General features: G+C 46.3%; 1 protein-coding gene across 1 annotated transcript in view; it reads left to right on the top strand.

The window, feature by feature from the left end:
• Positions 1-16371, top strand: part of COPA (COPI coat complex subunit alpha) — a 307095-nt gene extending 290724 nt beyond the window's left edge. The window contains exon 34 of the transcript XR_010068808.1: positions 16361-16371. The gene's annotated coding sequence lies outside the window, so the exon portion shown is untranslated. The remainder of the gene's footprint in view (positions 1-16360) is intronic.
• Positions 16372-22466: the final 6095 nt, after the last annotated feature.

Here is a 22466-nt window from a genome sequence, read left to right as displayed (position 1 = left end):
CTCTGGGAGTGCAAGTGAGATTTCTGGAGGCGTCTTGGGCGCTTCTTAAAGGATCCCCAGGGAGGAAGCAGTTTTCTTGGGGATCCTGTGCCCAAACCACTTAGAATTTTAAAGGTTACAGGTAGTCCTCACTTAACAACCATTAGTTTAGTGATGGTTTGGACTTATGACAGTGCTAAAAAAACTGACTTACAACCGGTCCTCACAGTTACAACTATTGCAGTGTCCCTGCGGTCACATGATCGTGATTTGGGCGCTTGCAACTAGTTTGCATTTATGACTGTTGCAGTGTCCCGTGGTCACGTGATCGCCATTTTCAACCTTCCCAGCCAGCTTTGGGCAAACAAAATCAATGGGGAACTGCCTGATTTGCTTAACAACTATGTGGTTTGCTCAACGCCTGTAGTGATTCACTTAACAACCACCACAAAAAAGGTTGTAAAATCGGGTCAGATTCACTTAATGACTGCTTCACTTAGCAACCAAAACTCCAGTGCCAATTGTGGTTGTTAAGCGAGAACTACCTGTATAAGTTGCACTTTATAACCAGGTGTTGCTTGCCAAGAACTTGGCGCCTGGAAGGCCAGAAATCTGTGCAGATGAATGCCTAAACTGGCTCTTTAAACAGGAGTCTTAATTGGAAACTGATATATGGGTGTTTGTTTTCAGGGCTGTCCTGAAGTCATTTGCATGTGATGTTTACGGGGGAGAATTTTAGAGAAAATCTGCATATGGAAATCATCCATACCTGTCAAGGAGATGCTCCTTCAAAATTACTACGGCTTGACCTAATTGCAAATTTATTTCTCATGGTGCTTGTGTTGAATGTTGTTATGTCACCCTCTGGAATGCAGATAAATATTTTGGTTTAATTAATTCATTTTTTAAACATCAACGGTTGCAGAAATTTCAGTTTCAGGGGTGTCATCCGTGGGATTTAATTGGTCTGTCTTCACGCTGAGGCTTTTTCTTCCCTTCAAATGGGCCGAATAACAAAGCCATCCATGTGGGGTTTGCATTTCCTCCAGCTGCATATTAAAAGAGTTTATTTTGATGTATTTGCTTCCTGAGGGGATCACTACCACGGCATCAAACTTCTGTTTACAAGGCTGAGCACCCCCAGTTTTTTGGGGGGGCGGTTGTGCCATCCCAGATCACAACACGACACTGGCATTTGGAGGCAAAGCACTGAATCCCAATTCTTAATTTTCTGCTGTTGTTTTTATTGAGAGGAAGGCTAAAAGAAGTGCATTGTTAGGATCAAAGCAGCCATTTCAGAGGCTTAAGGAACATAAAGTTATTATTAATAAGAATAATTTTAAAAAGAACCATCAGAAGGGTTAGGGGTTGTGTTTGAGGAATTTGTCTCCTGAGAACTGTGATACCAAAGGCCACAAACCACGCTTCTAAGAAATTAAGCCTTTTCACAGCCTTGGGATGTCTCTGATACCAAAATGCATTCCTTGTAGTTTTAATATACATATATATACTGTATATTCAGATTTAGATGAAGAGAGAAATGGCATTTAAATGCATACTTGAAAGCAGGCTTGCAACGGGAAAGTGTACTTTTTAATAACATTACTGTTAAAAAAAAGAAAGAAAGTAGGCTTGCAACAGAAAGGATAAATTAGATTTCTTTAAATTAAAGAGGCTAAGGAGAAAGTTACTTTCCCCCCTCCTCTAAAAATTGCAAGGCCAATTCCTTTCCCAAATGCAAAGGGTCAGGTCAAAAAAGTCAAGATGGCAGCCACAATGGTGCGACAGAAGCTCTCCCCATTTTTACGTGGTTGCATAAATGGGTGATTTTTTTGACCATGCCTGCAGATACCCCTGCAACAATCCACATCTGCCTTAGCGTGTGCTGTGACATGGGCCATTGTGGGAACCATGATCGGATGGTTGGATTTTCTTCAGGGCACTGTGTGAATTTGGGCTCGCACAGAATTATGATGGCTTGTTAATTATGGCTTGGGGTTTGCCGTCAAGAGCAGCTCCGTGCCCTGTGCATCGGCCCCTGGGGGATCTCTTGAGTTGAAGGCTAAGCCAAGCGTGCCTGGAAATGCCGTAACTCATGTTTGAGCGCGTGCCTCGCATGCCAGATCCCGGGTTCCCTCCCCGAGAGGGCCAGGTAGGCAAGGCATCGACAAAACTGGTCAGACTTGCTAAAGGGAGTTTCAGGCTTTTTCCCCCAAAATAACAACTTTTTTTGAAAAACGACTTGTCTTTTTTGTCAAATATTCTCTTGGAGACAGAGGTCAAGTCAAGAAGTCAAGTCTGCTGGGTTGCTTTGCAGCCTGAGATTCATTCTGTCCTGTTCTGCATCACTTTGCAGCTTTTTAAAAAAGGAGAAACTTGGATTCAGTTTGGTGCATGTTTCCCCCCAATGGTACATGCTTTGTGCATGTTTCTCTAATATTCACTAATTGGGGAAAATGTGGGTATCGACAATGAACACATTTGATTCATGCAAATGTTCAGGGATCACAAATTTTTGCTTTCCTTTAAAATACAGATTTTGCAATGCCCTCCTCCATCCACTCCCCAGAGAAATGCAATTTGCAGGGAGAAATGAGATCTTATTTTAACAATCATTCTTTTAATCACTTTATTAAGACAAAGAACAAAAAATAATAAAAGCCAATCATGATTTTTATGAAGAGGCTGCTTGAAACTTCTTTAGCTTGGTTTTATGAACTGGGACGTCGTTTGTAAAATGAGATACTTGGGTTTTGTTATAAAATGTATATTTTTGGAGTTAGGAACATGCATACCTTCTTACAGAGAAGCAGCTGCAGGAGTTTTAGATGTGAATCTTCAATATGGAGTCAGGAAAGGTAGACCGTGACTAGAATTGAGTTGCCTTTTTTTGTTTGTTGTTGTTTATTCGTTCAGTCGCTTCTGACCCTTCTTGACTTCATGGACCAGCCCACGCCAGAGCTTCCTGTCGGTCGTCAACACCCCCAGCTCCCCCAGGGACGAGTCCGTCACCTCTAGAATAGCATCCATCCACCTTGCCCTTGGTCGGCCCCTCTTCCTTTTGCCTTCCACTCTCCCCAGCATCAGCACCTTCTCCAGGGTGTCCTGTCTTCTCATTATGTGGCCAAAGTATTTCAGTTTTGCCTTTAATATCGTTCCCTCAAGTGAGCAGTCTGGCTTGATTTCCTGGAGGATGGACCGGTTTGATCTTCTTGCAGTCCGAGGCACTCTCAGAATTTTCATCCAACACCAACGCCTTTTTTTAATAATAACTATATTAAATTTTAAAACAAAGAGATAAAATCTAACAGAAACTAATAAAGAGAACAGAAGTGCAGAAAAGAAGAAAAAGAAAAGAACAAACATAGAAAAAGGAATAACTCCCAACTTCTTTTACAACAGATATACGTAAAACTTACATTAAACTTTTACTCCGAGTTTACAACATAACATCTATTTTTCCTATTGTCAATTAATATTAAAAGATAAAGGTTTCCCTCGACATTAAGTCCAGTCGTGTCTGACTCTAGGGGACGGTGCTCATCTCCGTTTCAAAGCCGAAGAGCCGGCGTTTGTCCGTAGACACTTCCATGGTCATGTGGCCGGCATGACTAAACGGAACACCGTTACCTGCCCACCAAAGCGGTACCTATTAATCTACTCACATTTGCATGTTTTCGAACTGCTAGGTTGGCAGGAGCTGGGACTGGCAACGGGAGCTCACCCCGTCACGCGGATTCGAACCGCCGACCTTCCGATCGGCAAGCTCAGCAGCTCAGCGGTTTAACCCGCAGCGCCACCGCGTCCCTCAACTAATATTACGAATCATCAAATCCATATATCATAATTTCATTTTTTCTGTTTCATGCAAAACGGCCAAAAGGGGCTTCTAATTTGCCATAAAATGAGTCAATGTCTTTTCTCTAATCAAAGCTGTCAATTTTGCCATCTCAGCCAATTCATCAACTTTACCATCCCTTCTTCCATTGTAGGTAAGATTGAGTCTTTCCACCTTTGAGCACATAAAAGTAGAATTGATGTGAATTGAATGGAGATTGGTTGAAGAAATTACTGTACTGGTGGCTGAATTTACACAACACGGCAACTAAGCAAGCCATATGCCACGTGTACAGCATATAACAAGCTTAATGCCATATGTAAACCCAGCTCATGTTTTACTGAAAGCCTAAGGTTCTGTTCTGGGGTTGAGGGATTAAAAGGATCATGGTTCTATAAAGGACCATTCTTTGAGTGTGGATGAAGTTCTGGAGCAGCGTTTGTCAACCTTGGCCACTTTAAGATGTGTGGACTTCAACTCCCAGAATCCCCCAGCCAGCCATGGTCTAATATGATGGCCCAGATCACACACATGAGGAAGATTCCTAGGAATATGTTGGACCACCAAGTATCCAATCTTGTTTGAGCCTTCTCTTGTATGTTGTGGGAACCCAGCCAGGACATTGAGAATGACTTCTCATTCAACCTTCCCTATCGAGCACCCTGGAGAGGGTTCACACTCCACACTCATCATTCCCAGGAAAATGCCAGGCTAGTTGGCACTGATGGGCCGCCATGCGTCCAATTTGGGAAGTTTGCAGTCCTCTCTTCTGTCTGATGGCAGGAACAATATTATCGGCCTGCCTTTCAAGGTTGTTGTATGGCGTCCCTGGGAAGAACGTGTTTGAATCTTAAGAGAACATTTGGTTTGACTGAGGGGGGGGGGGGCTGAGTAACCATTTTTTAATGATACAATGCTGATTTGAGGTTGCAGAGCTGTTACTTATGGATTCTTTTGTTTGTTTCAACCAATCAGTAATATTTATTTGATTAATGACCAGCAAAATTTAAAAGAGAAAAACAGTAAAACAAAGAAATACAATAATATACTACCCACTAATGAAATGGATTATTGGACTGTTTATTTGTTTATTTGTTGTTTTATTTTATTGCTAGCTGCCTGTATTTTGGGGGGGAGATAAAAATATTATAAATAAACAAACAAACAGATAAATAAAGAGTGGTCATCTGATGTTGTGACTGTGTTACAGCATGTCAACACGTGTCTGTTTACGTCAAAACCTAGATTTAAATTCACATTCAAGGAGTGGCATGGTGGTTGAAGCCAAGAAGATATTCCCTAAGCTGCCTGTTAAATGACTACTGAGTCCCCGGGATTAATGTTATTTTGGGAGCTACCCACATAATGGTTTTTGGGGCTGAGTCACATGCTTTCTGTTGTGAATCCTATTAGCTTAAAAGAAAGATTTGAGGTATGCATGGAAGATTCAGCACCTTTTAAAAAAAATCATTTATTGGGGTGACTCATCCTTTCAGACTTCTGAAGTCAGAGAAGACAGCAACAACTGAAGCAACAGTGTGGTTTGTTTAGTTCTTGTTTAGCACGCTGTGGTTTAGTCCATAAACCATGGTTTAAGAAGCATGGCTTAGCGTGATGAATGAGATTAGCTGTGCTCAGGCTACTGGTCCACTCAGCCCAATCCTTGCCATGCCGACGAGGACAGTCCTGGATGTCAAGACATTTCCGCCGTCCCACCTGGAGATGGCATGATTGAAACCCAGGTCTCTTCCATGTTGCACGTCCCGCCTGCCATTCAGCTATGATCCCCACTGTTGTGTAGCATCCTTCGACCTTTTTCCTTTGCCCAAGAGGATACCAGAGCAAGGTTGGGGAGCACTGAGTTTATTAATTTTTAGCCACATCTGGTGGGCTTTGGGGTTCATGGTGAAGTCAAAATGGAGTTCACAGTGAAGCCAAATTGAAGCCAATTTGGCAATGCTTTCCTGCCCGTGCTCATAGTTGGCTTTTGTTGTTTATTTGTTTAGTCGCTTCCGACTCTTCGTGACTTCATGGACCAGCCCATGCCAGAGCTTCCTGTCGGTCGTCAACACCCCCAGCTCCCCCAGGGACGAGTCCGTCACCTCTAGAATATCATCCATCCACCTTGCCCTTGGTCGGCCCCTCTTCCTTTTGCCCTCCACTCTCCCCAGCATCAGCACCTTCTCCAGGGTGTCCTGTCTTCTCATTAGGTGGCCAAAGTATTTCAGTTTTGCCTTTAATATCATTCCCTCAAGTGAGCAGTCTGGCGTTATTTCCTGGAGGATGGACCAGTTTGTTCTTCTTGCAGTCCAAGGCACTCTCAGAATTTTCCTCCAGCACCACAGTTCCAAAGCATCGATCTTCCTTCGCTCAGCCTTCCTTATGATCCAACTCTTGCAGCCATGTGTTACTACTGGGAACACCATTGCTTTAACTATGCGGACCTTTGTTGTCAGTGTGATGTCTCTGCTCTTAACTATTTTATCAAGATTTGTCATTGCTCTTCTCCCAAGGATTAAGCATCTTCTGATTTCCTGACTGCAGTCAGCATCTGCAGTAATCTTTGCACCTAGGAATACAAAGTCTTTCACTGCTTCTACATTTTCTCCCTCTATTTGCCAGTTATCAATCAAGCTGGTTGCCATAATCTTGGTTTTTTTGAGGTTTAGCTGCAAGCCAGCTTTTTCACTTTCTTCTTTCACCTTCATCATAAGGCTCCTCAGTTCCTCTTCGCTTTCAGCCATCAAAGTGGTATCATCTGCATCTCTGAGATTGTTAATGTTTCTTCCAGAGATTTGAACTCCAGCCTTGGATTCCTCAAGGCCAGCTTGTCGCATGATGTGTTCTGCATACAAGTTGAATAGGTAGGGTGAGAGGATACAGCCCTGCCGTACTCCTTTCCCAATCTTAAACCAGTCCGTTGTTCCGTGGTCTGTTCTTACTGTTGCTACTTGGTCGTTATACAGAGTCTTCAGGAGGCAGACAAGATGACTTGGTATCCCCATACCACTAAGAACTTGCCACAATTTGTTATGGTCCACACAGTCAAAGGCTTTAGAATAGTCAATAAAACAGAAATAGATGTTTTTCTGAAACTCCCTGGCTTTTTCCATTATCCAGCGGATATTGGCAATTTGGTCCCTAGTTCCTCTGCCTTTTCTAAACCCAGCTTGTACATCTGGCAATTCTCGCTCCATGAACTGCTGAAGTCTACCTTGCAGGATCTTGAGCATTACCTTACTGGCATGTGAAATGAGTGCCACTGTTCGATAGTTTGAACATTCTTTAGTGTTCCCCTTTTTTGGTATGGGGATATAAGTTGATTTTTTCCAATCTGATGGCCATTCTTGTGTTTTCCAAATTTGCTGGCATATAGCATGCATTACCTTGACAGCATCATCTTGCAAGATTTTGAACGGTTCAGCTGGGATGCCGTCGTCTCCTGCTGCCTTGTTATTAGCAATGCTTCTTAAGGCCCACTCAACCTCACTCTTCAGGATGTCTGGCTCTAACTCACTGACCACACCATCAAAGCTATCCCCGATATTGTTATCCTTCCTATACAGGTCTTCGGTATATTCTTGCCACCTTTTCTTGATCTCTTCTTCTTCTGTTAGGTCCTTGCCATCTTTGTTTTTGATCATACCCATTTTGGCCTGGAATTTACCTCCGATGTTTCTAATTTTCTGGAAGAGGTCTCTTGTCCTTCCTACTCTATTGTCTTCTTCCACTTCCACGCATTGCTTGTTTAAAAATAATTCCTTATCTCTTCTGGCTAGCCTCTGGAATTTTGCATTTAATTGGGCATATCTCCCCCTATCACTGTTGCCTTTTGCTTTCCTTCTTTCTTGGGCTGCTTCTAGTGTCTCAGCAGACAGCCATTTTGCCTTCTTGGTTTTCTCTTTCTTTGGGATGTATTTTGTTGCCGCCTCCTGAACAATGCTGCCAACTTCTGTCCAGAGTTCTTCCGGGACCCCATCTACTAAGTCCAGTCCCTTAAATCTATTCTTCACCTCCACTGCATATTCCTCAGGAATATTAGTGAGCTCCTATCTAGCTGATCTGTGGGTCTTCCCTAATCTCTTGAGTCTGATCCTAAATTGTGCAAGAAGAAGTTCGTGATCTTGAACTACAGTCAGCTCCAGGCCTTGTTTTTACCGACTGTACAGACGTCCGCCACCTTTGGCTGCAAAGGATGTAGTCAGTCTAATTTCGGTGTTGTCCATCTGGTGAAGTCCATGTATAAAGCCGTCTCTTAGGTTGTTGGAAGAGAGTGTTTGTGATGCAGAGTGAGTTGTCTTGGCAAAGTTCTATCAGCCTGTGTCCTGCTTCGTTTTGTTCTCCCAGGCCAGGCTTACCTGTAATTCCAGGTGTCCTTTGACTGCCCACCTTGGCATTCCAGTCTTCTGTGATGAAAATAACATCTCTTTTAGGCGTGTTGTCCAGTAGGTGCTGCAGATCCTCATAGAACTGCTCTACTTCAGCTTCTTCAGCATCTGTGGTTGGGGCGTATATTTGGATCACTGTGATGTTAGATGGCTTGCCCTGAATTCGAATTGAGATCATCCTGTCATTTTTTGGGTTGTATCCAAGCACTGCTTTAGCCACTTTACTATTAATTATGAAGGCTACTCCATTTCTTCTGTGGTCCTCTTGTCCGCAGTAGTAGATCTGGTGGTCATTTGATGTGAAGTGGCCCATTCCAGTCCATTTCAGTTCACTGACGCCCAGAATGTCTATCTTTAATCTTGACATCTCACCAATAACCACATCCAATTTGCCCTGGCTCATAGATCTTACATTCCAGGTTCCGATGGTGTGTTGATCCTTAGAACATCGGATTCGCCGTTCACCACCAGCACCGTCGGCCGCTAGCCGTCCTTTCGGCTTTGAGCTAGCTGCGTCATCACGTCTGGGGCTACTTGAACTCATCCTCTGTTCCTCCCCAGTAGCATTTTGACCATCTTCCGACCTGGGGGTCTCACCTTCCGATGGTATACCGACATATCTCTCGTTGTACTGATCCATTTAGTTTTCACGGCAAGAATACTGGGGTGGGTTGCCATTACCTTCCCCAGGGATCGCATTTAGTCTGACCTCTCTGTCATGACCTTCCCGTCTTGGGTGGCCCTTCATGGTTTAGCTCATGGCATCATTGAGGTGCTCAAGCTCCAGCACCACAACAAGGTAACGATCCTTTGCTGAAGAGCTGGCTTTTGGGCAACACCATTTGGCCAAATTTGACAGACTGTGTCAGTGGCAGTGAAGCAACTGGGCACATACTAAACAGCACAGATTTGAATGAACCCTTCCTTGTTTTTATACCCCAGAGCGAGCTGTCAAAATACTACACTGTTTTTGCCTTGTCCCACAACTTGCACAGATGTAGCCTCCTATGGACCCTTTGGGGTGAGCAGTTCAGTTCCTGTTTCAGTTCGAGGGAAAAATGTGTGTCCGCCTTGAAAGTCTGGGATAAGGTAGTTTATCTCATATTATCGGCCTGCCTTTCAAGGTTGTTGTATGGCGTCCCTGGGAAGAATGTGTCTGAATCTTAAGAGGACATTTGGTCTGATTGAGGGGGCTGATAACCATTTTTTAATTATACAATGCTGATTTGAGGTTGCAGAGCTGTTACTTATCGATTCTTTTGTTTCAATCAATCAGTGATATTTATTTGGTCAATGACCAGCAAAATTTAAAAGGAATAAAACAAAGTTAAACAAAGAAATACAATAATATACTACCTTCCTCCAACTGGCCCTTGCAGGATTAAATCTTTGGTTTCCTGCTCTGTCATTGAGACAGAAAGCGACACAAGCTGCAAACATTACAATAAGCTGTGGTTTGTTTTAAGCACCATTGTTGAGCAAGAAAGAATTGGATGGATTCACATGGATGCTAAATCACTGTGGGCCCAGAACCCGTGATCTTCAACCTAGTGGCAATTTTTAATGTGACTGGCACATTTAAATACACAGGGAATAGTCATGTTAGCTGTATTTGATTAATTTACTCTAACTCAGTGTTTCTCAACCTTGGCAACCTTAAGATGTGGGGAGTTGAAGTCCCCACATCTTAAGGTTGCCAAGGTTGAGAAACACTGCTCTAACTTAATTTTAATAAAATTTGAATGGAAATGGAATAGATCCAGCTTAAGCATAGCTCTACCCTAAGTCCAAGACATCATGGCTTAGCATAATAGAATTCCATTCATTTGTTCTAAACCAGCCTTTCAAAATGCTTTTCTCTTGCAAGAAAAAGATATGAGACCTCTACAACTGGAGAGTGCAGCTTGGTGGAAAAACCACAACAGGAAAGGTCAAATTATAGCCTTCTTAACGTTCTTATGTTGCTGGTGGCCACCAGAAGTTGTTCATGTGTCAAATGGTTTGAACCCTGTTCTAAGAGAGGACAGTTTTTCATTCTTCTGAAGAAAGGCTTCCTTGTGTTCAGTACCTCTGTGGCTCAATGGGAGGACATCTGCTTTATGCAAAAACAACAGAAACCTGTGTTCATGACTAATGAATTTATTATGGAATAAGACCTGATTTGGCAATGTGGAACCTGTGGGTTGTAGAGCTCCCATAATACCACGTGAAACCCTTTCCCATGAAATAAAATGAACTTAATTTGAACTTAAATAGCAAATGGCCATCAGGAGCTGAACGCAAGGCTGTCCAAGGAAAGGGTGCTGGATTTCCTTATTTGTCCTGCTGAGCCTAGGAGATGCAAAAAGTCATCTTCAGCCTCTGCATGGGAAGCATTGAAGCAACATCCTCAGGCTGAGAAGTCATAGATAGGGATGATCTTGCTTCTTCCTCAAATCTGCCATGCATCCGTTGTGATGAGGACCAGGAGACTGGAGCCGTTATCGTTAGCTTGGAGCATCTGTGTAGGCCAGAGGTTGTGGGAATATTGGGTTGCTGCACATGAGGGGCAGCAGGGGCCACTCAACTGCAACAAGGGCCAGTGGGCCAGTGGAGGACCAGTGGAGGCTACCAGGGCAGATCCAGATTGGAGGCCTGCTCACGAAGAAGAGCTGGGACCTCAAGTGATGCCCTTGACTGAGGTGTCCGTGGCCCAGATGATGATGCTGAGGTGTGGCAGATACTGGGCAGAGGCTGGAGATGCAGCTGGTCTGCCAGATTTCGTTGATGAACAGTGGTGGCTAAACTGGTGTGTGGGGATCTCTGGCAGCAGAAGCTGGTTTGCTGGATTAGTTTACAGACTTAAAATCATCGCTATGGAGCTACTCTGGCTTTTGACTACAGATATGGGGGGAATTTACGGCTGTGGATGAACTTGGAATGGGGGGAGGAAAGAGTTGGCTGTTTCCTGGTGAGAGGCAGTCTCTCTCCAACCTGCCCCTGAATGTGACTGTGGTTGGTTGGCAGCTACCTGCTGGCCTGGCAAGAGGGGGACCTGACTAGAGGGGGGTGGCGGATATTGAGTTGTGGGGAAAGTGGTACTTGGGCACTGCTAAGTGCTAGTCAGATGTTGATTAGAGGGTGGACTGCTTGGCCTTGGACAGTAGAAGTGTGGTGAGCGGGCCTTGGGTTGGGGTGGCACAGATGGGGGGGAGATTGGGCAGATAGGAGGAATATCTTGGTAGTCACTGGGCAGAGGGGGTTATGCTGGAGGCAGGGGTGGGCCACTCCTAGGGAAGTCAGACTTGGTTTTGTTGTTGTTTATTCGTTTAGTCGCTTCCGACTCTTCGTGACTTCAGGGACCAGCCCACGCCAGAGCGTCCTGGCGGTCGTCAACACCCCCAGCTCCCCCAGGGACGAGTCCCTCACCTCTAGAATATCATCCATCCATCTTGCCCTTGGTCGGCCCCTCTTCCTTTTGCCCTCCACTCTCCCTAGCATCAGCATCTTCTCCAGGGTGTCCTGTCTTCTCATTATGTGGCCAAAGTATTTCAGTTTTGCCTTTAATATCATTCCCTCAAGCGAGCAGTCTGGCTTTATTTCCTGGAGGATGGACTGGTTTGATCTTCTTGCAGTCCAAGGCACCCTCAGAATTTTCCTCCAACACCACAGTTCAAAAGCATCGATCTTCCTTCGCTCAGCCTTCCTTATGGTCCAGCTCTCGCAGCCATATGTTACTACGGGGAACACCATTGCTTTAACTATGCGGGCCTTTGTCGTCAGTGTGATGTCTCTGCTCTTAACTATTTTATCAAGATTGGTCATTGCTCTTCTCCCAAGGATTAAGCGTCTTCTGATTTCCTGACTGCAGTCAGCATCTGCAGTAATCTTTGCACCTAGGAATACAAAGTCTTTCACTGCTTCTACATTTTCTCCCTCTATTTGCCAGTTATCAATCAAGCTGGTTGCCATAATCTTGGTTTCTTTGAGGTTTAGCTGCAAGCCAGCTTTTGCACTTTCTTCTTTCACCTTCATCATAAGGCTCCTCAGTTCCTCTTCGCTTTCAGCCATCAAAGTGGTATCATCTGCATATCTGAGATTGTTAATGTTTCTTCCAGCGATTTTAACTCCAGCCTTGGATGCCTCAAGCCCAGCATGTTGCATGATGTGTTCTGCGTACAAGTTGAATAGGCAGGGTGAGAGTAGACAGCCCTGCCGCACTCCTTTCCCAATCTTAAACCAGTCCGTTGTTCCGTGGTCTGTTCTGACTGTCGCTACTTGGTCGTTATACAGATTCTTCAGGAGGCAGACAAGATGACTTGGTATCCCCATACCGCTAAGAACTTGCCACAATTTGTTATGGTCCACACAGTCAAAGGTTTTAGAATAGTCAATAAAACAAATAGATGTTTTTCTGAAACTCCCTGGCTTTTCCCATTATCCAGTGGATATTGGCAATTTGGTCTCTAGTTCCTCTGCCTTTTCTAAACCCAGCTTGTACATCTGGCAATTCTCGCTCCATGAATTGCTGGAGTCTACCTTGCAGGATTTTGAGCATTACCTTACTGGCATGTGAAATGAGTGCCACTGTTCGATAGTTTGAACATTCTTTAGTGTTCCCCTTTTTTGGTATGGGGATTGTTGTTGTTTATTCGTTTAGTCGCTTCCGACTCTTCGTGACTTCATGGACCAGCCCACGCCAGAGCGTCCTGGCGGTCGTCAACACCCCCAGCTCCCCCAGGGACGAGTCCGTCACCTCTAGAATATCATCCATCCATCTTGCCCTTGGTCGGCCCCTCTTCCTTTTGCCTTCCACTCTCCCTACCATCAGCATCTTCTCCAGGGTGTCCTGTCTTCTCATTATGTGGCCAAAGTATTTCAGTTTTGCCTTTAATATCATTCCCTCAAGTGAGCAGTCTGGCTTTATTTCCTGGAGGATGGACTGGTTTGATCTTCTTGCAGTCCAAGGCACTCTCAGAATTTTCCTCCAACACCACAGTTTAAAAGCATCGATCTTCCTTCGCTCAGCCTTCCTTATGGTCCAGCTCTCGCAGCCATATGTTACTACAGGGAACACCATTGCTTTAACTATGCGGGCCTTTGTCGTCAGTGTGATGTCTCTGCTCTTAACTATTTTATCGAGATTTGTCATTGCTCTTCTCCCAAGGATTAAACGTCTTCTGATTTCCTGACTGTAGTCAGCATCTGCAGTAATCTTCGCACCTAGAAATACAAAGTCTTTCACTGCTTCTACATTTTCTCCCTCTGTTTGCCAGTTATCAATCAAGCTGGTTGCCATAATCTTGGTTTTTTTGAGGTTTAGCTGCAAACCAGCTTTTGCACTTTCTTCTTTCACCTTCATCATAAGGCTCCTCAGTTCCTCTTCACTTTCAGCCATCAAGGTGGTATCATCTGCATATCTGAGATTGTTAATGTTTCTTCCAGAGATTTTAACTCCAGCCTTGGATTCCTCAAGGCCAGCTTGTCGCAAGATGTGTTCTGCATACAAGTTGAATAGGTAGGGTGAGAGTATACAGCCCTGCCGTACTCCTTTCCCAATCTTAAACCAGTCTGTTGTTCCGTGGTCTGTTCTTACTGTTGCTACTTGGTCGTTATACAGATTCTTCAGGTATGGGGATATAAGTTGATTTTTTCCAATCTGATGGCCATTCTTGTGTTTTCCAAATTTGCTGGCATATAGCATGCATTACCTTGACAGCATCATCTTGCAAGATTTTGAACGGTTCAGCTGGGATGCCGTCGTCTCCTGCTGCCTTGTTATTAGCAATGCTTCTTAAGGCCCATTCAACCTACTCTTCAGGATGTCTGGCTCTAGCTCACTGACCACACCATCAGAGCTATCCCCGATATTGTTATCCTTCCTATACAGGTCTTCCGTATATTCTTGCCACCTTTTCTTGATCTCTTCTTCTTCTGTTAGGTCCTTGCCATCTTTGCTTTTGATCATACCCATTTTGGCCTGGAATTTACTTCCGATGTTTCTAATTTTCTGGAAGAGATCTCTTGTCCTTCCTATTCTATTGTCTTCTTCCACTTCTGCGCATTGCTTGTTTAAAAATAATTCCTTATCTCTTCTGGCTAACCTCTGGAATTTTGCATTTAATTGGGCATATCTCCCCCTATCACTGTTGCCTTTTGCTTTCCTTCTTTCTTGGGCTACTTCTAGTGTCTCAGCAGAGAGCCATTTTGCCTTCTTGGTTTTCTCTTTCCAATTCCACCTTCTGGCCCCCATGGTCATTCTGGGTACCAGGTCATCAGAATGCCAGCCCTGCTGGTAGTGAGCTGTTCCTTATCCATGGTCTTATTGTGGGTGAGAGGGCAGATCTCTGGTGTATCACTGAGACCTGAATGGGTGTATGTGTAGACCAGTGTTCCTCAACCTCAGCAATGTTAAGATGTGTGGACTTCAGCTCCCAGAATTCTACTCTATTATGAGCTTATTGTGTGAACCTAGACCAGTGTTCCTCAACCTCAGTGGCGTTAAGAAGTGTGGACTTCAACTCCCAGAATTCCCCAGCCAGCCATGCTGGCTGGGGAGTTCTGGGAGTTGAAGTCCACACATCTTAACACCACTGAGGTTGAGGAACACTGGTGTAGAGTACGCCCATCTGGGTTTCAAGGGTGCCATCAGTCATGATCCCAGAATGGGGGGAGGTAGAGCAACCACTGTAATTCGAGAGGTTCTGGTGGCTTTCAGAGGTGCTGCTTCACAGATAATCAGGTAGGAGACCTTCTTTGTGAAGTTGGGCTTGGGGCATCAGTTGGGATTGGTGCTGCTGTACCAGCCTCCCTCTGCAAATTACTTGATGGACTGGCAGTGATGTTTCCTAGGCTGATGGTTCTGGGAGACTTCAACCTGCCTAATGCGCAATCTGAAGCACTTTGGGAATTCATGGCTGCCATGACAACCATGGGCCTGATCCAGATTACTAAGGTCCAGATCCGTGTTGGTGCTCACACACCGAATCTGGTTTTTGCAACGTGCAACAGGATCTGAATGAGGGATGTTAACATCTGTTCTTCATGAGGTCAGATCTCTGTCTACCTTGGAAGTTGCTGGTGTTGCTCCACCACCACAGGCAGGATGGTTCTATTTGACCTCAGCACCTGATGCACCTACCTGGTCTTCAGATGGTTCTTGAATTGCCTGAGGCTCTGATGGGCAGTTTGAGCAAGGTGCTCAGAATGATGGAGCACACGTGGCCTTGGATAGGATTGCTCCTAAGAGTAGGTCCACTCAGATATTTGTATGAGCCTGTCTTAAGATCTATGCCATAGCAATAAGAGTGGCAGAACAGTTATTTTTAGGATCACCTGGACAACTTTCAGGGAATATCTTTGTAGCTGTTAAGAGGGAATATTCCAGGCATCTGGACCCTTTTCAGTCAAGTTTCAGGCCCAGTACAGTACTGAGGCAGCATTTATATTTACTGGGCTTGAGAATGACCTCTGGTGGAATCCGAAGTGGTGTGACCTTCCTGATCCTGCTTGACCTGTCATCAACCTTCAGTGCTGTGGATCATGGTATCCTTCTGGGCCATCTTTAAGGGGTGGGGGTGGGGTGGAGTGGGGGTCACTGTACTGTGGTGGGTCTCCCTTCCTTGTGGTCAGTTCCAGTTAGTGTTAAGTCTCCAGACTTTCCCCACTCCTGTTTAACATCTAATGAGGACACTGTGGGAGATCATCTGCCAACATGGGCCAGGGATGCAGACGATGCCCAGTTATGTATCTCAATATGTGATGCCGTCAAGATTCTGTCCTGGCATCTGGGAGTTGTCCACTTTTGGAAGGGAAGAAACAGTCTTAGGCTCAACCTTAGCAAGATCAAATGGATGTGAATGGAAGCATCTTTCGATTTCTGGGATTTAGTTCTTGATGAGGCTGCACTTCTGTGAATGGACCTGGAACCTAATTTGGGGGTCCTCCGGAACTCACAAGTACCAGGATGGCCTTTGCACAGATCCGTCTTGTGCACTAACTAATCCCTTTCTTGAATTGGGAGATCACTCATGCCTTTGCCGCCTAGTGTTTGGACTACTGCAGTGTGCTTTATGCGGGACTGCCCTTGAAGACCGTTCAGAGCGCATTGTAGCTATGGATGCATTTCAGTTCACCGATGAAACACCTCTGCTCTGCCAGCTGCAGTGGCTACTAGTTGGCTTCCAGACACAATTAAAATGCTGATTGTCATTCCTTCGTGGCCAAGGGCCTTGTTATCTGCCAGACTGTCGTTTTTTGGGCGGTGTGTCCCATCCTAGTAAGACTGACACGCTACAGGTCCTATCAATAAAACAATGTCATCTTCTGGGAACGTGGAGACGTGCCTTCTCAGGGACCCTCTGGAACAGCATAACGCCAAGGCCTGCATAGCACTGATCCAGCTTTCATTTAGGGAAGTCTTTGAATACGGCTTTTTCAGCAGGCAACTTTGCCTCCATACTAATTTTGGTCCCCTGCTATTCCTTCCCCGTTCTGTTCTTCACACCACAACAGGATTTGCCCATTTGGTCTGAACATCAACAAAGGGTCCCCCAGTTCATGAGGTTCAGGTGACAGACCCTTTTGGTGGGTCTGCACTTTGGAATACCCTCCCCCTGGATATACGGATGGTCCCAACCCTGTTTACTTTCTGTAAATACGTTAAAACTATTTTTGTTGAAATGAGCTTCCACCACTTTCTCACTGTTAGGCTCTGTGTATTTGCTTTTATCTGACTTACGTGCCTTTTCGTATTGATTGATTTATCTTACTGTTGGCCAGGATTGGCAGGTTTGGGGCAGGACGTATAGATGCTACATATCCGTCCATCCGTCCGTCCCTTTACCCCTCACCCCATTTGTATGCTCCTTGTTTCCAAATTCTTATTGCCCCCTGTGGCAATACACGTAAAACCAACCCATTTCCTGGTTCACACAAAACTTTGAGCCATAAACTTGGGGGGGGGGGGGCTGGAAAGCATGGTGGAGTGACAGTTTTGGAGGGTCCTAGAAGATTACTTGACTCGTTGGCAGTCAAGATTCAGGCTGGGCATGGCACAGAAACTGCATCAGTTGCTCTCACCGATGATTTGTATCGAGGCATGGGTGGTAGGAACCTTGGATAATGTGCCCTCCTGGGCCGCCTGTGAAGGCTAGGCATGGGAGGCACTGTTTTTTGGTGGTCCGGTTGGCGGCTGCAGAAGAAATAAAACGGAGCCTGTGAGCGCTCCGCTATAGGGTGCCCCAGGGCTCAGTTCCCTCCCGCATCCTGGTTAACATCTCCATGAAGCTGTTGAGTGAGGTCCTCTCTTGGCCTGGAGTGAGATATCACGATGTGCTGATGCTGCTCAGCTCTATGCCTCCCCCATACGTTGAATGTGAAATGCCATGGAAGTTCCGACCCAGTGCCTGGATAGAGAGAAACAGGATCATGCTCAACCCAAGCAAGAAGCTGGTTCAGAAGCCAGCTGATTCTGGGCTGATACGAACATTGGCTTTTGTTGGGGTCACAATCGGGGGGAGGGGGAGTCCTCCCATGGCTCTGCTGGAGAAACAGGTGAAGACAGTGGCCAGGAGGGCCTTTGTTGTAGCCTTACCTCGAACCCTAAAGACAGTCCCATCCTTGTCACCTCGTACCTGGATGGGGCTGTCCTTGGAGATATCCCAGAAATTCCAGTTGGTCCAAAATGCAGATGCCCGTGTACTTACAGGACAGTTATGGGGTTCCTGGAGCAGAATGGCTCCTGAGTGCCATTCAAGGTGCTGGTTATTATCTGGAAAACCTTCTGCGGCTCAGTAATCTTAGAGGCCACCTCACCTGGGTGAATTGAGAGCACCTGCTGAAGGTGTCCTCCTGTCAGGAAGGGGCACATTCTCGGTGGCTGCTCCCCTTGCTTGGGAAAGAGGCAGAAATGGCCTGTCCTTCTGATGACCTCCTGGAAAATAGCTAAGACCCAGCATTTCTGGAAGGTCTTTGATGATCCTCAAGGTTGAGAAACACTGCTCTAGTTCCTCAGGGTTTCTCAACCTTGGCCACTTTAAGATGGGTGGACTTCAACTCCCAGAATTCCCCAGCCAGCGTTTGAGTGGAGCTGATGAGATGGGTTCAGTGATCGATTCCTCAATGTTCCCAGGGGCCTTGGGCTAGGGGGCCTCCCTGTTGTCAAGGTGGCCCTGAGCCCTCCTCTGCTCGCTGCCCCTTGGAAGCGAATTGATGAGCCAGAAGACCAGCCGGAACGCAGAGGGATCCTGTGGGATTTGTGGGATAACGTGAACCATGGCTGGCTGCGTGGCAGGGAATTTTATCTGGCCAACAGCAGTGTCAGCAGTTGGTGCCAGAAGGTCACCTAACTCAATGGATCTGTCATTGTGTCCCTGCCAGACGTGTGAGGGCCTGCCTAGGAAGGCCGCCGTGCCCAGTTGATGTGCCCCAAACATGCCTGGCGCTCTGCCCGGAAGCCGAGCCACAACCCACAGCTTTTACAAAAGCTAGCAACTCTCTGCCGGTGCTCTTGGGCAGAATGTGAATCGTTTGCCGGGACTTCTGATGCTTTCCAGCTACTGTGCAGCCTACGGGCCTGCTCTAACCTGGGGCAGGCCCATCCAAGAACTAACCAGGCCCCGTCCAGCTTAGCTTTTCTGCCTACGCCACACTCCGTGTTAATTGATCTGGAATAATTCAACTGCCCAGTTCTGCTCTCACAAATACGAATTAAGGTCTGAGAAATGGGAATTCTGGAGCCTAGAAATAATCACTCGTGCATCTCTGAAAATTTTTCTCTTTTTAAAAGTTCCCCACAGGACAAGATGGGGGTGGAGGGAAGGCTTTGAAGAAATACACTGGCTGGGTTTGTACAAAAAATGTAACCTAGTGGCAACTTGGCAAGGCTCACCTTGGTTTCTGTTTATGTTGGTTTGTTGGGGGGGCGCGATTTGAGAGGCTTAGCATGTTGCGCTAATCCAGGCTCCTGATTAAACCGATTTGGTATATTGCTTGAACCTAGAAAATGGGTTAGTTCACTAACCAGGTTGAATGAAGCCATGTGCAGTTTGAGGCCCAGGAGACAAGCCAAACGGAAATAATTCTGTACACACACCCAGCCAACTGGAGAGAGCGTGTAAGGGCAGCCTCCCTACCTTCTTGCCCTTCCATTCAGGACAAATGTCTCCTGTTTGGTTCTGGGATTTCTTTCCCCCAGAACATCTTCCATGGACAAGCCAGGATACTTCCCGAGTGTTGGAACTGAAAACATCCAGAGGAAACTTTTTAAACTGATGGCATTCCTCTAGCTACCAAAAGGCAGCGAGTCCTGGAGAAATGATGGTTTCCCCAGAGCTGCTTGGAGGAAAGATCTGCCCAAGGGAGGCGTTCTGTTCAAAATTAAGCACAGGTAGTCCTCGCTTAATGACCAAAGTTGGGACCAGAATTTTGCTTGCTAAATGAAGTGGTCATTAAGTGAATCTGACCTGATTTTACAACCTTTTTTGTGGCGGTCGTTAAGCGAATCACTGCAGGTGTTAAGCAAACCACATGGTTGTTAAGCAAATCATATGGTTCCCCACTGATTTTGCTTGCTGGAAGCTGGCCAGGAAGGTGGAAGATGGAGACCATGTGACCACGGGATGCTGCGACGGTCATAAATGCGAACCAGTTGCCAGGCGCCCAAATTGTGACCACGTGACCGTGGGGACGCTGTGATGGTCATAAGCGTGAGGACTGGTTGTAAGTCATTTTTTTCAACACCATTGTATGTCCGAACCGTCACTAAACGAATGGTTGTTAACTGAGGACTACCTGTAAAGCACCCAGCTCTGTAATTCAAACAGGGAGAGGAGGAAGAGGAATGTTTTAATCTTGATATGAGGAAGTTGTTTGGTGGCGGAGACTGTTGTGTTTGTTGCTGGCTTGTAATAGGTAGTCTTGTGTTTCCAGGCAGGTGTCTCCTGGCCAGGTGCCCGGTTGCTGGGCGTGAAAGAAAGGCCTGAGTCAGGATGGTGGCCAGGGAGGGGACAAGAAGGAAACCAGGTCCTCCCCAGAGGTAGGGGTGCCACCCAGAGGCCTCTCCCCTTCCCAGTACTGTCGTCTTTCCCACTGAGCACAGATCCCTCAGCAAGTGGTTTTACCTCCAAAGGACATACCGGGTTTATGATGTGGCTCCCGGTGAGGAAACGCTTGGTCTGGAAAGGAAAGGCAGTGTTTGGCTCTCGCACCCGTGCCTCGTCATCCTCTGCCAGTGTGTTGCCAAACGAGACGGGACTTGACTCAAGGCTTGGGCCAGAGCTCAAGTCCTCGTTTTCTGTCTCCATGGGCCGGGTCTACAGAGACACAGAGGGAGGAGGAGGAGGAGGTACAATTTGTGAGTTCAGATTAAGAAAACGGGCATGAATGGGTTGTGAAGCCTCCATAAGCAGAGGCAGTATACCTGTGTCAGATTCAGGGCCAGCTTATGTCTTCAGCATCCCAAGACTCCTTGATCTGAAACAAATCTGGTTAGGGAGGGGGAATAAACCAACAGAGGAAGTGAATTCTTCAGCTTCCAGAAGTTTGCCATGGGACTGATTCTCCGCATGCGCCGGGAGCTGAAAACAGGAGAAGAGCTGGCAGAACGGCTCCATTCACACAATACGCCAAGTCCTTAACCTGCATCAACAAAAGGCAATTGTTGCGTTCACCTACCAGGCTATGCCCAAACAGACCATATTACACCTTTACGAAACCAAAACGACCCAACCCTACTGTCACCTTGTCATGCATTTATTGTTTCTTTAGTACCACCCAGGGTTTGAGACAGCATAAGGGAAATGTTGAATGCCACTGGACGATGGTCCATGCGTGCAAAAAAGCAGTGGGGTGCCAATACTTGGTCACCTGTACCACCACAGCATAGACCCAGACTTAAGTCCCAGTCAAGCCACATTGGTCAGTGTCACCCCCAACCCCTCAGTTCTGTTTTAAGCTGGGGAGCTGAATGTACAGTCTCAATGAATAAAAGGGGCTTAGCTGCCACGCACCTCAAGCTTGCCAGCCACACAGATGCATCCTGCCTCTGTCCCTTTGCCACATGTCAGCATCGTGGAGGACTGCGTCCTGCTTCTCCCATGCCAACTGCACCAAATTCAGCGCAGGCAGAAGAAGGAAAGACCCTGCATAACCATGGCACACCACTGATTTTTTCTTCTTCTTAACAAATCAGTGCAGAGGAATTTTCAAAAAGTGAAGAAGAAGCAAATTTGAAAACCAGCTATTGCTGGGATAAAGAAAGCATGAGCCATCCCAAAAACAGATTACTTAAGAATGCAGTGTCTTAAAAAAAGGCAGAGGAAAACAGATTAGAACAAGAAGTGCAAGGGGCAAAGCAGCTGTAGTCTTAGCAGGAATTAGAAGCTGCAGATTTTGAAGAACAGGCCTTCATATTTAAAACCAAAACCAAAAAAAGAAAAGAAAAAGGGGAAAAAAAGGTTTTCACAGGCACCTGGCAGATGCTCTGATTTTGCAAGGCGTCCGACCCACCACTCCTGCTGGTGTGCGGAAGAAACAACAGCAGGCTTGCGAGAGGGAGGGCGGGGCGGGATCCCACACAAGACAGGGCAAAGCTTTGGCATCTGTACAGACAGGTTGGACTGGACGCTCTGCCCGTCCACTTTCCTGGAGGTGCAGCTCGCAGCCAGCTGCGTGGAGCTCCCCTGCACTGAAGGTGGGAACAGCCTTGAAAGAGGAAGGAAGAGAGCTGGGCCGGAAAATGGGCGTGGAGTGAACCAAGACCGGTCAGACGGCAAGGGGCCTTCTTGGGCGGACTCGTGTCCCGTACGCAAGCCCTCCAGGTGTCCCAGACTACAACTTGCATTGACCCGGGGCAGTGCTGGGTACGGCCCTCTTAGCCTAGGAAGACGGGAACTGTAGTCCAACACATTTGGAGGACTCCAGGTGGGACCGTCCCTTCTGACTTGTGTCTTCACCAGGCCTCCTGCCCTGTCCTGCCCTGGTCTTGTCTCCACCATCTCTATCGTGCAAGCATTCGTTTGGCTGGGGCTGCAAAACATGCAAAATAGAATTTAGACTATAGAATTTGTGGTTTAGAGCGCTGTGGAAACCTTATCTTACAGTGGTGTGTGATTCAGGCCACCTCGTGAAGCCACTGGACTTAGTACAGGTAGTCCTCGCTTAGCAACCGCAATTGGGGACAGCGACTCCATTGCTAAGTGCTGCGGTCACTAAGCAAATACCGAGGGACCGCAACATGTACGGCCTCACTTCCACCACGGTCATTAAGTGAATCACCATCA

Source organism: Candoia aspera, chromosome 17, assembly GCF_035149785.1.
Source record: "Candoia aspera isolate rCanAsp1 chromosome 17, rCanAsp1.hap2, whole genome shotgun sequence".
Taxonomy (NCBI): domain Eukaryota; kingdom Metazoa; phylum Chordata; class Lepidosauria; order Squamata; family Boidae; genus Candoia; species Candoia aspera.
This window is presented reverse-complemented; position numbering and strand designations above follow the sequence as displayed.